Source organism: Callionymus lyra, chromosome 4, assembly GCF_982586985.1.
Source record: "Callionymus lyra chromosome 4, fCalLyr1.hap1.1, whole genome shotgun sequence".
Lineage (NCBI taxonomy): Eukaryota > Metazoa > Chordata > Actinopteri > Syngnathiformes > Callionymidae > Callionymus > Callionymus lyra.
This window is the reverse complement of record NC_141821.1, coordinates 22,765,412-22,775,915: the sequence shown is the minus strand read 5'-3', so window position 1 is coordinate 22,775,915 and position 10,504 is coordinate 22,765,412.

Sequence of the window (10,504 nt, the reverse complement as noted above, 5' to 3'; positions counted from 1 at the left end):
GAGTCACCCCTTAGATGGACACCCGTTGAGAGCAAAGGCTGAATAGGTTATTGATAAAGGGAATCCGAGCTGAGTCATGAGTTTGCACGTAGCAAAGGAATCCTACCATGTCAGTTAAGCATGTGATCCGATTTCCGTCCTGTGATGTAACCTGTGAATCCTGAATCTACCACGACTATATTGAGTTTAGAGTTGTTCTAATGCAATGTCGAGGTAGGAAAGAATCCAGATCAACTGCCATTTAAACATCTCAGGGTTGTTTCAAAAGTAACATTTAGGACATGTTCTAAATTTAACCAATAGAAGCATGACAACAGGTGGACCTCAGAGTTCAGCAAGGAGGCATGGAGATGAAACTCAAGACAATGGGCACCGTGGAATTTAGTGCTGTGGAAAAGACTTCCAAAATACTGCTGACCTACCAAAAGGCACGACATCACCGGCCTTTGACACCCATTGAACTGACTTCAGGCTCGACTCTCTTAGTTCTGTGGTCATCCCTGGAGACTTCTTCTGCTCCACAGACCTGATCTAAACATCTAATGGATAAGACGCTGAACACTTGTCCCTCTTTGTACGGATTGATTTGTGTCAACCTTAGTTTCAGTCTGATGTGTAGAGGTTGGCCGAAGCTTTCTTAGTGATATATTGCCTAATAGTTTATTGATAATCATACATAAACCACACAATAATGTCATGTGTCCGTATTGTCAGCCATACAATATCATTTCCTCCAATAAAACTCGAAAATGTAGTCAATGTATGACACTACATTTTGTTTAAGTATAGATATATATATATTTAAAAGGAAAAAAAATACATTTTTGGATATTTATAGGGGTCCTTCGACCTGATTGAGTTGCCCTCCGCTATAAAACCTTCACCGAGAGGTCAATAGTCCACTTTTGTCTTTGGATAATAGCGTGTGTGTGTGTGTGACTGTAGTCATGTAACAGGTCTAAAAGCTGAGTCAAACATGTATGTAGTTTTTCAATGTATAACATGATATCGTCTACAAACATGTCCAGTGTTCTTGTTTCTTGGGCTAATTTGCAATTTATAGGGCAAACATGTGCCTCTCTTAAACTGAATATAATATAATATAATATATTATGCTCAAATTAATGTAACTTGGAGGTATTTGGTAAAGTAAATGCATTTTCATTGCATTATGTTTTTAAATAACCTTTAGTTTGAATATGATGTGAGGTTTCTATAGCATAGCTCAAAGCAATACATTCTACAGACCACCTATCTAAAAATAAGAACACTGCTTCACAATGCTTCCTCATCCTATCACTACTGTAATGGTACGTTGTCTCCTCTTTCATTATCTTGAACCACACTGATGGAATTCCTCGCTTCATGTGGATTTATTGGCCTTAAGTCTAAAAATAGATAGTATTAGTCCCTTTTGATGCGATGGCAGCTGTTTTTGTTGATTTGTTGTATTCCTTTAAAACACAGATCTGGACAGCAGAGAAAATCTTGTGTTAATTTTCTGTCTTGTTGAGTGGTGGTCAGTATTTGTAGTTATTCATCAAGGTTTATTTCATTTCCTTTGCATTATACAGTATACTAATTTACATGTATACATATTTTATTCTGTTTGTTATTATTTTGCGAAGCAATTTTAATTTATCGTATTTTTTAAAATATGACATTTTGAACAAAACTGCTAAAATAAAGGATGTCAGACACTTGAGTTTGTGTCTTTAGTCTCATTATAGTTTTATTTTCTTCCCATGTTTTGTTCCCGTCGTTAGGTTATTAAAAAAATTAATTTCCTCCTCCATCTGTTCACTCAATGATAATGAAATCTTTTTTTTTTTCTGTTTCACTTTTTTTTAACTGTTCTTCTGTTCTTCCCCTTCTTACAATTGCTCCCTACTCTGCGAGCCCACCTTCTTACCAATTTTCTCCTCCTCATCCATTTTACTACAATCATCTGTTATCGTTTTCATACCTCTAATTTTCCCCTTTCTTTCTCCTGTCCCCCCTTCCCTCCCACAACATTTGTCACACGCTCTCCCTCATCCACACACGGCCCTGTGTATTTCATTACTCACGCCGTGTGCTGGATCCGGCAGCATCTCCATGGAAACGCTCCTGGAGCTGTGATCAGCCACTCGGAAGAGGTGGCTGGTCCTGAACAAGAAGACGTCCCGGGCAGAGAGCGCGGAGGTTCCTGCAGGCCAGGTGGGGTCAGATCACAATTTCTCAGAAGGGAAATCCCTCTTTTCTACAACCCAAACATTCTATCATGGATGTAGTGGCTTAAAAAACACGTCCAGACGGGATGCAACAATTATGGAAGGAGGGGGACGTTTGACAGGACCACCTGGGAGAAGGGCTGTGCCAATGGCATGGGGAGACCTCCTCCACTCCAATGAAAATCAACACCGCTGTTCATCAAAACCCTCTAATGACGTGTTGCCCGACATTTTCCCTACAGTCGGATTAACTGTTTTCAAATGTATTGTTTGCCATTCAACAAAATCCACTCCAGCCATGGTTTATGCCATTGAGAACCTCAAACCTTTAACCCAAAAAACAGCTCAAATAATTCAAAATATATTTGATCGGAAGGCGACGTTTGACAACCAGGTTCTTAGTCAACATCCATGAGTGGGGGTTCTTTTCACACCGCGTTTGCATTCAACCCCTTGAGCAATGTCCCTGTCTCCAGAGACACCAATCCATGGAATGAAGTGAGAAATGTCATTCACACCCATTTGATCCAGAACATGTTGCTGAATGATGGACCGGACTTCTCTTAAAGGGGCCATATAGGAACGTGGGAAGTTTGATTAATAAAATCCCCCATTTCTTTTCATTCGAAGGTTCAACATTGCTCTGGTTTGACCAATACTGTACAAGTTAAATAACAATATTAATATATGTCTATGAATATAGTGACTTATAACATAAATAACTGTTATTTTGAATCAACCCAATGATCGCTAGCATGTTATATCAACAAAAACCAATTTGTGCTCAACTTATCTAGATCAGATAGAACTCTGAGCTCAGGACAAAGCACTGACAACTAAACCCCCGAAGACAACCGCAGAGCTGTAAACAAATACTATTTAAATGGCAAGGATGAACGGTCAAGAAGTATACAAGGCGGAACCAAAGTGCAGGTGAGTGTAACCAGCAGAAAACTTTTTACAATAGGAATAAACAACAATTCAATACATAAAAAGTCCAAGCAATACAACACAAATACTAAACAAAGAAACCTAGAGTCTAAAATCTCGAAATTTCTAAAAACCAAAGCGTCCACTGAACCTGGGAATAAAACAGGAGACAACAGGGAATCTTTAAACAGAAAATAAACAATAAAGAATAAACTAAAGCACTGAGGCACAGGACCAAAAAGGCAAAACACAAGATTAGCAACATTTCGCATTTTTGCATTTTGTAGTAAAGGCTACTGTCATAAGTCTTACCGCCGTCACCCCTTCAGAGTGGTTAGAGGGGGAGATTTAAATGGCTGAGACACAACTACATACATATTTCAATTTTAGAATACCAATCTGTCCAGCCAGAAATTAAAAATACAAAAGTAAGTGGTTTTAAAAGTTAAAGAAAAAGTGATATCACTGATGAAAATACATAATATTATGCATGATTTGTTTCTTGTTTAGAGCTTGTAACGTAACACTCTCTTTCTGATGACACACCTTTACCACAGCATAAAAATGTGATTCATTACCTTACAGTTTTTACACTGTTGATTCTTTTGTTGTGACATTTTCTTGTGATCCTGGTTTTGTTACAACACACAACACTGTCTCCATACAGTAGTCCATGCGGTGCTCTGGTTCCTTCGTTTCCTGTCAGTGTGTTGGTCCGATACTGTCTCCTTGCGGCCTGCCGAGCCCTGATGAGGATTCTTCCCCAACCATATTCACATTAAGTTGGCACAAAGTAGGGCAAAGCAATTTGGCTCTCAGGCCATCCACGCATGTAGTGTCTGGGAAGGAATTAAGTGATTGGGATCTTTTTTTTGTGTCAAGGCTCTTTGTCTCCATTGTTGCGACATAGAAAGGGAGAGTGAGAGAATGAGAAAGAAAAACAAGTTTGACCGCAGCCCAGTCAATTATCTCCCAGGTGTTTGACTGAAGTGATTGTAAGCGATAGTGGCAGTTCCCACCAGCAAGGCACTGAAACGGACTGAAATTAGCCTGTGACAAAAGCCAATTCAGCAGAAGTGAATAAAACCCGACAGAGAATGCAGAAACCTCTATCGCACATCCATGTGTGGCGATGTTCTCACCCCGTCTCTCCTCATTGCTTGCATTAAATGATCGCCTTACATTCCGCGCTTCATATAAATCATTGTGTAGATTAATTACCGGAACGTTATGAGTAAATCACATTAGCATAATATTGTTAAATAAACACTGCAACACCAAGTATGCATGATGTTGCACAGACAAGAAAAATATGGAAAAAAGCCGACCAACCGAATCAGCAACAAATATCCAGTATATTTATCAAGTAAACGGAAGGCTGGATTCAGGATATTTAAGCTATAATGTCAGTTGGTCCAGAAGTTTAAGGAACTGTGATTAGGGGATTTTCTTTCCTAAAGAGCCATCTAAAAATACTTAGTGGAGTTAACCAATTAGTTGAGTTCTGCTATTCAAAGGTTGGAAAATGACTACTTAGAAGTGGCGAACTTTGAGCTCCACAGCTGTGACTTGACCCCCCCCCCCCCAAAAAAAAAAACATAAATAATATCTCTTTATCCAAATTCTTACTTAACAGTGTCTTCAGAAAACATACAGCCAGTATGTCTGAAGCATCAATATTGTTATGCCAAAAAGGGCTTCTTCCCCTTTATCTTTTAACTTGAAACCAAACAAAAATGTGCATGTTGTTTTATTGGCGATAGATCGCTTTAAAAATGTTACAAAACATAAAGCATGAAAGAAAAAAGAAGACATAAGGAATTCACGTGAGAAACTGAAAAACGCTGACAAGCTGTCAGGAAAAAGTCGTGTCACAAACACAAAGTAGTCCAAGGGGAGAAACAAACTACAAATGGTAGCAGCATAAGCTGGTGAAGAGAGTCAGTTCTCTGCCGGCTTCTTTAAGGCTAAGAAGCTGCTTATGAAGTGAAGAAACAAATCCAGCTTTGCTCACCTGCTTTCAACAAAGTAAACCCAGAAGGGTAAAAACAAAACAACACAGAACCAACAGGAAACAGTAACAGACATAAATGCAAATATTACCATAGAAAATGTTGTTTAACTAATTTATAATGTTTTCTGTAGATCTGTAGGGAACAGTCCATGTGGAGTTTAAAAAATGCATCAGCAAACAAGTGGAACTGTTATAATCAAAAATAGAATAAAGTACACAAAGTCACAGAGTTTCTCATTATCAATGACTGCATATAAAAATGTCAATTGACAATGATTTCATTGTGAATTGATGTGGTTATATGAGGATGACACATGAAAAGGAAAAGATGTAGGAATACGTGACAACCGTCTAAAAAAAAGATTCACTAGTTCACGTCTCATGAAAGAAGCATCCCGCCTCTTATGGCGTGGTTTAGAAAGTTCTCTGCCCCGCGTGGAGCCTGTTTTGTCACTGTGTCAACATGACACAGTTCGACTGTACAAAAGTAGCACATTCAAAACTCCCGTAGGTTTCCTTTTTTTTAAATCACAGCTTTGATTCCTGTGCTCCCGCATGTCTCTCGACTACCCAGCTGAGCCGCTCGCACAGTGAAAAGATCGTCGGAGCAAACTTCACATTTCGTAAAGATTTTGATCTTTTGGAGAGAGAACACGTTTAGAAATTCTGAGCAGCAGTTGGGATACTGGTAATTGGTATTTCTACGCTGCTGTGGAAGCTGAAACAATCGAACGACAAATCTTCTCTACAATTTGTCATCATAACGTATCTCAGGATATTCCATAGTGCAACACATGAAGTGAATTCTATTTACCTTTTATATTTTTTCACTTTTTATACTAAATATTTAGTTGTGACAAAGACCCTTCGCTATTAAAATGTAAAACCATGTGTACATTTGTCTTGAAATACGTCAAGAGGGATTTAATAAATCTAGTATTGAGTCTAGTTTGCTTTGGATCAGGATTCCATGTTTTTTTTTCAAAGCAAAGTCTCGAGGGAACACAGTGACGAATATAGTCTTCTCACCGTGTCATAACGTCTGGAGGCACTTTAACAACCCGCCAATGCAAAAGCACTTGGAAATACCCCCCCGTCTTCCTCAAGGAATATGTCTGGGAATAAAGTGGGTTTAAGGTGAGAAGCTGCTCTGACGAACTAACCCTGAGAGCCGGAGGAAAGTGTGGGGGTGCATGAGCAGGAAGGCAGGAGAGAGAAAGAGGTCTACATCTGTGAGAAAATGTCTAATCCCTAAATTGCTGAAGCTACAGAAATCCTGGAAATAGATTAGAGGCTTCACTGGGCCAGTAGTAAGAAGGCCTGTTTGGCTTGTAAGACATGGAACAGCACTTGCATAATGTGCAGAGCCGCCACTTTTTGTAATTATAGTTTTCCCTGCTTGGAAAATGATTCGATAAACACTGATCCATGTTGTCCCGTGCATACTGACAAGCTGCAGATGTAACATGCCAAAGCCTGAGGAGGAGAACAAGCCAGCTCTGGTGGAGTGGCTAATCTAAATACAGGGGGATGAGAAGCGAGACCATAATCAAATTTCGACCGACTGTATTGACAGGACGACACTGAGGCTGTTTGTCTGACATCTGGTGGTCACTCTCATCCCTTCACACATTTTTAACCCCCTTACATGTCTTTTTCCTTCTTCTCTCTAACGTCACTGTCTTGCATTTCACCCCCCCCCCCCTTTTCTATCCAGCTTCTTTATCTAAATGGAAACCATAGAGCAGACCCAATTATTTTTGGAATTCATATCTTGCCTGCCTTCAGGTCAAGTGCGTTCATCCCCGCAACCTTCTCCTCACATGGACCTTGAGTAGGATCGTCGGGTATGTTTTCTAATGCTCTGGGAAAGTGCTGATTTGATTACAATGCCCATCTCCTAAGTAAACAAAGCAGCAGGATGATGAGCCCCCCTGTGGACCTCCAGGCTCACCACACCCGGAAGGGGGGTCTCCACTTCATTGGCTACATGAAAGGGGTTTCAGGTAGCGGACATATGTGCCAGGCCGTGCCATTTATTCCCCCACTACACCAGGCGTTGGCACGGGTTAAGAATCTACCCCAGTCTTTCCTTTTTGGAAATACCTGGAACCGTGTTGGACTTTGCCTTCAGTAAAGCTTCATTAGAGGACACGTGTAAGAAGAAGAATCTCCAGCTTATTCAATTCACTACAAACCCCTGTAAATTTGTGCAGTGCTCTCTAAGTACACCATCACTGCCAGCCACTCGGTTGACCGTGTCTGAACGGAGAATGGAGCTATGCCAGCACCCGCCTCTTATATATGATGGATCTCCATCGCCTGCTGGGTGGTTTGTGCAGGCATGTGGTGAACCAATAGAGAAACTCCTCTAGAAGGCTTTGCAGGTATTCATAGAACCAAGTCTATGTTAAATAACCATGAATATTGTCACCCCTGCCATTAGACAGTTGGAGGTCTCAACACAATTTTAAACGGCTGAAACATACACAACAAAATGGTGCTTTCAATATTCAACCTCCCCTTCTTCTGCTCTGTACATCTGGATTCATCCTGTCTCATTCCGCTAAATGAGCGTAATGTGCTATTAAAAACAGAGCAGATTTTCTATCCCCTGGTGGCTTGAAAGTGGCGTGGCCAGCTGTCCGCATCACAGCACCGACATCGCTGTCCACCCACCGCCAACAAGTGGCAGGTGGGCAATGAGGGGGATGGAGGGATTTAGAGTAAAAGGGAAACGAAAGGGGGGGGGGGAACGGCATTAAACCTGCCAAGCAACACAAAATGACGCTCGTGATTGTTTTACCTATGGATGGAGGAGACAGAACTGAATGATATGGAATCTTGTTTGACATGCAGATATTTAAATGAGACAAAATGTAAATGTAAAAAACAATAATGACAAATGAATCTTGAACGTAGAGAGTGGTCACATCGTGAATCCAACCTGCCTCTGTCAAAAGAACTGGTCAGATGTGCCATCACTCTGTAACCAGTCTGTCCATTGAACCATTCACTTGAACTCAAATTCCATTTTGACAAGCAGCCGACATCACTGCAGTTCAGCTTCGGGCCATTTCTTCCCTCCGCTTTATTGGCAGCAAAGAGTAAATCTTAAGTTTCGGGCAAAAGAGCCAGAATATTAAAGCCTCCCTTTTCAGTTATCATAGCAATTTATGTTATTTGTGTTTTGATTCTTTCGTCTCTTTCCCTGAAACTTTAATTGTTCAAGTTGTATTTTCCACCTGAGTAGTGGCACAGAATTCCCTTTTGGTACTTAACGTTGCCCGCTTGATGGTTTGTTCAAAAGTAGATAAATGTTCATTAATATTGACCTATTTATATGCCAGTGCTAATGATGAAAAAAAAATAGATTTTTTTTTGTTGTTACCCTTCTGGGTTTATTTTGCTGAAAGCAGGTGAGCAAAGCTGGAGTGACTGAAAGGCTTCTTTTTTTCAATAAAACTGAAACTTTTAATACGAATAAATGTAGGACAGGAGTGTACAGATTATGAAGACAGATTAAGCCTCATGTAATGATTATACTTATGGTTTAGACAGTTTGAAGACACCCCCTAAAACACATATGGAATATCTGTGTTGTTAGTTTTGTTGTTCTTGATACTAGTGTCAATATCACTGAATTGTGATGTTGATTTTGTCTTGGTCTCAACTATTGTCCCAGTCATAGTGAACTCAAATAGGACACAAACATTTTCACGCCCACTCCACAGAGTGACAGAAGAATGTCATCAAAATCAACTCCAAAATTATATTTATTTTGTCCTATTCAGTTTTATTATTTTGGGGTCTTGGTCTGCAGTCTTTTGTTCTTCTGCGTCTCATAGTCTTGAGAATAAACAGCCGAAGGTTTCTCTGCAAAGTCAAAGTGATCCTCATTTCAGAACCCTAACAGTATGGCAGGACACTTGGTCCTGGATCGTGACCCAGCACTGCGAGGGTCTTTAAGTGGTTCTGAGATGGAAGAAGTGATAGAGGCTAAGCCCTTAATAGCCACTTTTCTGTAATCTTTCCTATGGAAGGCTCAAGTAAGGGGGTATTGATTTGTTTGCAAAGGAGTGAGGATGAGGGTGCGCGGGTGAGAAAAGTACTCCATCAGAACTGGCCATCTTGAAATGTGACAAAGCTTTTAAGCATCTGAGGAGATAAGCTTAGATTGTCCCATTTCGTTCTAGAAATGTTTGCTTGCGAACAATGACCGGCTTATCAAATCTAAATCAACAAATGTTGCAATTGACAGTTGTGTCTTTTTTCATAGCTTCTCTGTTCACACAGAAGTTCTTTGTTTTCTGATATTCGACCCTTGACACTTGGGGTTAAGCTTACTTTTCCTTACTGTACTTGTCAATAGTTTTTTGTGAGTTACTTTGCATGGGAGTGCTCTTTGAGACTCACAAATATAAGTTATGGCTACAAGGTCATAAAGAAAGCGTTTACACCGTCAAAATAAAATCCCATTTTCTTCCCTGTCTGTGTGAAGAACACCTCAAAAGATATTTTGGATGTTAGCTACACCAGCCATTGAGGTGATGGTGGGCATCATATCGTTACTATGGAGCTCAGCAGTCCACTGGATTATAGTTGATGTCGGAGCATCCTTCCACTGAGTTCGGTCGTACAAATTAGAAAGCCCTTATTTAACACAATGGGAAGGAAAAGAGTCTGGGGACGTTGGTGCTCTTGTCCCAGTGTAGTCGATGAACTGGGTTATCCAGTAAACCAATTGGATTGACAGCTGATTGATCGAGCATGACCAGTTGAATAGATTCAGAGACAACTTTATCGGACTTCGTCATCCATCATTAGTGGCATTGTTTTTGTCATCTGCTCACCTATGGAGATGGACCACAATAAGTAAAGTAAGTAAAGTGTTTATTTGACTCTAAACATTTTAATGTTTATATCAAAATGTTTTTTTCCTATGTCACCACAGCAAATGAGTCAGTATGCAGTTTTAAGGATTATCATCTTGTTCTCGTGGCGACTATGGAATGAAATAAATGGGGAAAAAGCATGATACCATGAATCTCTTTTGATAATGTTGTGCTCATGTTTATGGAGATGAGCTTGAATTGTAAGTAATGACCTGCGTGACATTATTTTCTTCTGCAGAATTGGCTCAGAATAAACATTTCTCACAAAGGCTTCGCCAGTGGACAGCTTAGCCTCCATTATCAACACCGGGGGGATTTTACATTTCTTGTCTTTGCAAGCATTTTCCTTCTTGTGGCAGCTCTGCTGTTTTTCCTGGTCCTTCCCACATCACAGTGGAATATAGTTGTTCTAGACAAATGGTGGATGAAGCAGACGATGTGTCCAACGGGGA